Source organism: Lycium barbarum, chromosome 12 (genome assembly GCF_019175385.1).
Source record: "Lycium barbarum isolate Lr01 chromosome 12, ASM1917538v2, whole genome shotgun sequence".
NCBI lineage: Eukaryota > Viridiplantae > Streptophyta > Magnoliopsida > Solanales > Solanaceae > Lycium > Lycium barbarum.
In genome coordinates, this window is record NC_083348.1 from 12,051,358 (window position 1) to 12,058,728 (window position 7,371).

The 7,371-nt window shown below is 35.3% G+C and overlaps 1 long non-coding RNA gene across 1 annotated transcript; it reads right to left on the bottom strand.

Annotated features, from left to right (window-relative positions):
• Positions 1–1,734: 1,734 nt before the first annotated feature.
• Positions 1,735–6,476, bottom strand: LOC132624993 (uncharacterized). Its single transcript, XR_009576603.1, has 2 exons — positions 5,820–6,476; positions 1,735–1,946 (listed from the first exon to the last, which is right to left on the bottom strand). It is a non-coding gene; the product is annotated as an uncharacterized LOC132624993 (long non-coding RNA).
• Between the last annotated feature and the right edge of the window lie 895 nt (positions 6,477–7,371).

The following is a 7,371-nucleotide window of genomic DNA, read 5'->3' on the forward strand; positions in this document are numbered from 1 at the left end:
AATCAAACAATTAAGACCAAGAATAAATAAACAACTCAAAAAGATGAAAATCAATATATAGCAACAATGGTCATATCACAACTTTCATGTTTGAGCCAAAACCCTAGAACTAAAGAGTTTAGCTCCACATAGACATAGAGGAAAAACAACAAATCATCCGAATAAAAAATGTAAAAATAAGTGTTACAGAGAATAGAAGGTAAAACCTTGTAACTACGGCCTCCACGGCGGCTCCAAACTTACTCTCGGTTCCTAGTTCTGAACTCCGGATTTCATGCTATCCAAAATTATGTAAAAATCCCGGCTTATGAACTATTTATAGGAGTAGGAAAAAACCAAAACAAAATAACTGAGTCCAAAATGAAATAGAAAGAAGTGGGATCCGGAAATTGCACTGTGCGTCGCGCACAGGTTAATTTCCAGTGCTCAATTTTTTTTGCTGCCCCGATTTTGCTTTCCACGTAGATGACTCTGTATGCACTCCTTTAAGCTGCTAGCTTTGAATTCATTCCAATTGCAATCTTACGTTTTTTTTTCTTCTCCATACTTGATGATGCCACTGTTTGCGATTCGCTTTTTAGGCTGGGTTAGGGCATAAAAGGCTACTACGAACTCGTTGGTGCTTTTTTGGACTTTGTTTTTAAAAGAGTCGTCAACTAATTTTTAGGAAATTAGGAAAGCCATTTTTGAAGGGTTTATTCAAATACCGTGAAAAAACCTTCGTAATCCAGAGTTCTAGGTAAGGGTTCTGATGATCTCCTGGGGAAGGTGTTAGGCACCCCAGTATTAAGGATCCGTACTATACGCTTGACGTTAGAATTCCAAAGTATGAGTATTCGACTAAACTGTCAATTTTGTGTTTACCTTCCCGCAAAAGAACTGTCATTTTTTGGTCTACATATCATTTTTCGAAAAAAATTGAGTAGATCCCTTTTATATATAAGGTAGTGTAGTTTTGGATTTATAATATCCAAATATGAATAGTTTCTCTTTATATATAGGGAATATATATATTTTTTTTTTTTTATAAATGAAGTGAAGAAAGTGGTTATTTTTTACTCATACTCAGACTCGGGTTAATCCGTCTTAATACGTTCAGCCTTATCCGGAATTCTTTATATTATGACGGTTTTTATATCAAAAGGTGTTATTTTCTATTTTAAGAGGTGGTATATACTGGTTGTATATACTCACCTTTTGGCCTTTTATTTGGCCCAAATTTATTAAGGGGATGAGGAGTTTGATTTAAAAGAGAGGGCATGGTGAGTTTAAAACATCCCTTTGCTTTATTGAAAATCACAAGCCCAATTCTGGTGAAAAAAATTACTTGCCTTATTTTATTGCAAAATGCTATGTTTCTGGAAAATTTACACATAGGGAGTATACGTCATCTGATTTAGTAAAGTCTCATGGGCATTGGGCCCATTTTTTTATGTACTAGACTGAATTGTGACTTGAAACTTTGTTGAACGTTTCCTTTCTTCAAAAAAAAAAAATGGTAAAGAGTTTTGGCAATATTCAATTTTTCCACAACAGCTTTAAAACTCATTTGCACTGGATTCAATTGCTATTTTTTAGTTTTGAAAATGCAAAGTCTGATTTAAAACTTATTTGAGTGAAAACAATTTGCATCCCAGTTTTAACTTAAAAACGTTATAGAAATTCGCCGTGGTTTTGGAAATCGTTGGGAACCTAAGGTCGTCTTAACGGCGTAGGAACCGTTATCCTAAGACGTCTAAGCCATAAGTTCCACTATAATATGAGTTTGAATACATCTTTTACAAATACATAAAAATATACACATAATAAATAAATTAGACTAGGGGCGTACCAAGCCCCTAGTAACCATTTTCACCGATGGCTGGGCCTTCTGCGCGCCTCGCCATTATTTTCTTCGCGGACTCGATCCTAATTTGAATAGAAGTCCTATTTAGCCCTATAGGAGGCTGGTCTTGACCCAAATGGTCATGCAAGTGGACGACAAAAAGAAATAAGGAACTCGGTTATTTTATATTTAACTGTCCTTAGCACTAAAATAACTAAGGCACACATATGTATATGTAAATAAAACAAATCATGCAAAATCCTATACTTGTCCCTCTATATCTTAAACTGCTGTAATGGTTCATTTTAAGAGTTAGTATGGCATGGGGACTGGGTCCTAGTTCCGTATTCCCGATGTCGCACAAGTTCCAAAGGGTTTCTGAGAATTCCAGGCATGACTAACACCGGGGAGACTAGAACAACCCCGAATTACCAAACCAAATCTCAAAATATACTCGAACAGAATAATATAAATAGAGAGTATAAATTTTTTTTTTTTTAGAAATTACAAAAAATGAATATAGGTGTAGAGACCAACAGACTAAAAGGAAGAAAGGGAATACTGATTCAAACTCATCCACAGTCACAGGGAAAGGAATTACATGGATATGAATTGTTAATCTTTTTTCAAATATACAACAACTAACTACTTTTGGGCCAGGCCCAAAATATAAATGTCAAGTCCAAGCAGATGAGCCCAAACTAATGCCCATGTTCATTCCAGTATCTCAAAAGGGAAAGCCCAATTTATATTTTACAATAAAACCCAACTGCAGACTTACACATAGTAATTAGGAATTTTTAAAAGCAAAACTACAAGCTCATCAGCAGAATTAAAGATTAACCGCCTCATGGTAACAAAATAACAGCTTGCCTCCGAAAAAGTGAATGGTCATACACAACATCCCAAAAATATACCACATATACACTCAATGTTACAAACAATTGGGCATACAATTTCATAGAGTAAGCACAATTGAGGCGGCAACAAGGTCAAGCTTAGTGAAATGGCAAAGGAAAGCAGAATAGGATAATTTGGTTAAGGCAAACAAACACTAAGTGAAATGCAGGGTCTGGGATTGGATTTGAGGAGCACACATTACATCTAAGTGCAGTTTAGACCTGGTTATAACCAGATCCTAAAGGGAATTCCATTATTTTATTTAATCTTCTAATCTAGGCAAGAGGGTCTATGGTGTATTACACAGGCAAGACATGTGTACATGAGCTGGAAACCTGCAGTCATGCCCAAAACAACTAACTGTTCTACCCACTTGTATGTTGGGGTAAAATTAGTGAAACAACAACTAAAACTTAAAGTGATTCCCTAAAGGAAAAGAAACCAAATTCAGACAAGCAAAAGAAGGTTAAACTTGCATTACTTAGCCTAAAACATGGCTTGGGGATAGGGAAATGATGCACTAAATCAACACATAATAAGAGACCAATACATACGCATCACAAAGGTTACAGAACCAGAAACAGGAAATCATCTTTGTGTTTTTTTTATCAAATTCTGTAGGTTTTGTCAAACAAGAGTGAACTCAATAACATAAAAGCTTTTGTGATTCAACTTGAGATAAAAAGTGGACAAGATAGTGCAACCAGATGTAAAATAGACCTAGAACTAGCAAGGGATGTCACAAGCAATTCTGAGCATAGTAGGGGAGAAAGGAAAAGGAAGGAAAGCAAGCACTTCACAGAATGCTTGGAAAGAGAAACAAAACATTCCTCACACTAGTTTTGAGAGGAAAAACAAACTCTTCGCAAAATGGTTTTCGAAAAGAAAGAAACACTTCGCAGAAATGGTTTTGAAAAGAAACAAACACTTCGCAGAAATGGTTTTGAAAAGAAACAAACACTTCACATAAATAGTTTTTGAAAGGAAACAAACACTTCACGAAAATGGTTTTGAAAAGAAACAAACACTTCACAGAAATAGTTTTGAAAAGAACCAAACGCTTCACACACTTTCAAACTGATTAACTCTAAGCTAGGATACACATCACTCTCCACAATAACATAATAGCCTCAGAAAGAGATCTTAAAGATGAGAACTTAGAACTTTAACACACAAGACCATAAGTGTCACAGTCATCACACAAGGACATGAAAACACAATTTTGGATTTGTAAAGAGGAACCAGGTGCAAAGCATCCCGGTAGTAGATTACACAGAAGTGGACAAAGAAAGAGATCAAACATTTTAACCATGTAATTAGGCAGGAAAGATCTTTGTTCTCACTTTTATTAATAAGAAAGAGGAAGAAGCTGATCCTATGTTATGAACCTAGAACCAAAATGAATTTACAATGATAAGTCCCTCTAAATGATATGAATAATGCAACTAGCTAACAATCTACAACTTCTGTTTTAAAGTATGATGTAGTTCTACTTATACCCTAAATGTGTGAAAGTGTTATAATTTGAGAAAAAGGAATTTGAAATCAAATTTAGGAGTAACAAACTATATTCTAGAAAATCTTTAACCTCAAGTTTTAAACAAACATCAAACAAGTTTCCTTTTGAAAACTGGACCTATTAACCTTAAAATTAGCTTCTCAAAAATAGCCACAAGCTTAAAGGGAGACAAAATTGACAGAACTTATCACACAAAATGCCTTTATCAAATTACATAGACACACCAAACACATAAACACAGAGAGGAGAAACACCACTTAGCTTATGGATCAAGTCCCTATTGGACAGACTCACAAGGATTTAAGGAAAAAACAGAAGAATAAATTACTTTGAGAAAATCCAGACCATTTTACCTCAATCATCTTGACCAAAATGTAATTTAACAATCCCATGATCACATAACCTATCCAAACTTATCCTTTAAGTGAAAACAGTCAATCAAATAAGACACAAGCATCAAGGTAACAATTAGACCAAGTTGAAATACCGAGCTAGCTCTAAGAGGTCAAAACTGATCCTACTTCTTATATTCTTCAAACTGAATCCAATTTTTATTAACACATTTTCATTCTAACTAAATCAGTTGGAACATAGTGAAAAAATAGACTGATTCTCAATCCTTTTTCAAGTTAAATCACTTACAAATTCTTTTTCATCAAAGCACAGAGACACCACATGGTTATACATTAAACTCTGTCAAGACAACTTTTATCAAACACTTTGGAAAAGAAAAGAGCAAAACTGTAGACTATTTCAATTATAAAACACTAGAGTACTTAAACCAAATGACTTACTGCTAATACCAAAATGGAAGCCAAACAAGTCTGCAAAATCATAACTCATAACCACAGTCTATATTAAGACAAGACAAACCAAAAGAGTAATGAACCTTAATTTAAACCTCTCAATAGATCCAACTTTGTTTTTAAGCCTCATTATTTTACAGAGGTAGTCATGTATAAGACAAAGAAAGCCAATCAAGAAAAAATTCAAATTCAAACAATCCCCATAATTGATAAAAAAAAAAACAACTACACTAATCTCTTTCTAAATTAAAAAAAAAAACTACCTTAAGTCATCTGTACTGAGTTATCTATACAGCAAATCATCAAACATCGGCAAGGCAAGGCCAAAACTTAGTCATACATGATTCCAATTGACACAATCAACCAACAAGTTTCATAAAGAAAATTAGTACACTAAACTGCTACTATTAACATCACATAACTATTAACTAACTTAAAATAGCAACTACTAATACCATTGAGTAATCAAATCTTCAAAATAAATGACAAGATGGTAATTTACCTGAGACAGCAAACCTTAACAACATAAGTAACTAAATCTACTAGAATGAATAAATAGATAGCAATTTACCTAAAACAGCAAACTACCAAGAACATAAATAACTAAATCTTCCAAAATAAATAACAAGGTAGTAATTTACTCAAAACAGCAAACTACCAAGAACATAAATAACTAAATCTACCAAATAAATAACAAGGCAGTAATCTACTTAAAACAACAAACTACAAGTAACTAAATTTACAAAATAATAATAAGATAGTAATTTACCTTTTTTTGACACGGCCTTGACCAAGAACAGACTTGAAGAACACCCTCTCCAAATTCGAAGCCAAGAATGCCAAAATAAAAGAAAAATAAACTTTTAGAGACTAGGTTTTCAAGATTAATCAAAAACCTTAAAATTATTTGAGAGATTCAAACTTAGAAAAATCAGATTTTTGCTGATATTAGTTTTTTTCCCTTCTTTTTCCGACCTCTTTTACTCGTGAATGAGGGCCCCAAAACAGAAAAAACCATCACAAACGTCGATGTGGGACAAATGAACGACGGTCCAAATCGTCCCAAACAATAGAAGATCAATGGTGGAGTATATATGTTACAGCTGGTAGAGCAAGAACTTGCATAAGGGCCTGTTTGGCCATTTTCTGGTGAGAGAAGGACGAAGCTTTAAATGTTTTGTCCTCTCCTCCACATTAGACGCTTCTAACCGATGGGACATAACCGAGAAAAGGGGTGGGTAGGTGTTGGAACAGGAGGCGGCGCTAGGGTTTCACCCTTAGCCGCCTCCTCCTTCTTTACTTTGCACAACAGAACTCCAGGATCAAAAAGAATATGACAGGGAGGAGTAAAAACTTGTCACGACCCGACTAGGGGCCATGACGGGTACCCAGAGCTACCCTACCGAGCACCACCTATCATACTTGTCACCTAACTCAACCTGAATACACATTATTCCCAATACAAAACTTATCATAAAATGGTCATAAACATGTACGAAACATAAGTATATACATACACATCAGCCCGCGAGACTACCAAAAATGATATACAAAATATACACTAGTGCATTCATGAGACATGTACTACCCACGCATACGTATCTATGAGCTTCTACTGGAGTACTAAGACATAAGGACGGGACAGGACCCCGTCATACCCAAATATGATCACAAAAGAATACATCAATAAGCTACACCTCTGGAGTAGTAGGGTGCTCCTGTATAAGATGATATAACTCTTAAGAATCTGGGCCGCTTCCCTGTCTACCTGTGAGCATGAACACAACGTCTACAAAAAGAAAGGACGTCAGTACGAATAATGCGACTGAGTATGTAAGGCATACACAATAACATGATAAAGGGATGCATGAATCTAAGATAAAGGGTAACCTATAACTGATTTCCTCTTAAGGCGGAGTCATACATGCTAACTTATATAATAAACAACATCATATCATGAATGTATATATAAACTGCCCGACCATATAGGTATAGTGTGATCATCATTACCCCGCGTCCGGGGTAAATATCTCAAGTCTCCCACTAGTGGTGTCTGCCCAACCATATAGGCATAATGTAATCATCGTCATAGCTTCCTACTGCGCCTATCATAGTGGTGTCTGCCCGGCACATTTGGCACGTGTAGTCTTACATATACGTAGTCTAAGGCATGCATGAGAGCTCAAGTAAAAGCTATATCTCTATCGGAGTGACAAAAGGTTGGGAGCCTCCGATTACATTATGGAATGATCCTCATCGCTATGCCTCACCTTAAAGGAACTAATATCATGAGGTGAGGTACCAACAAGAAAAAGACATCA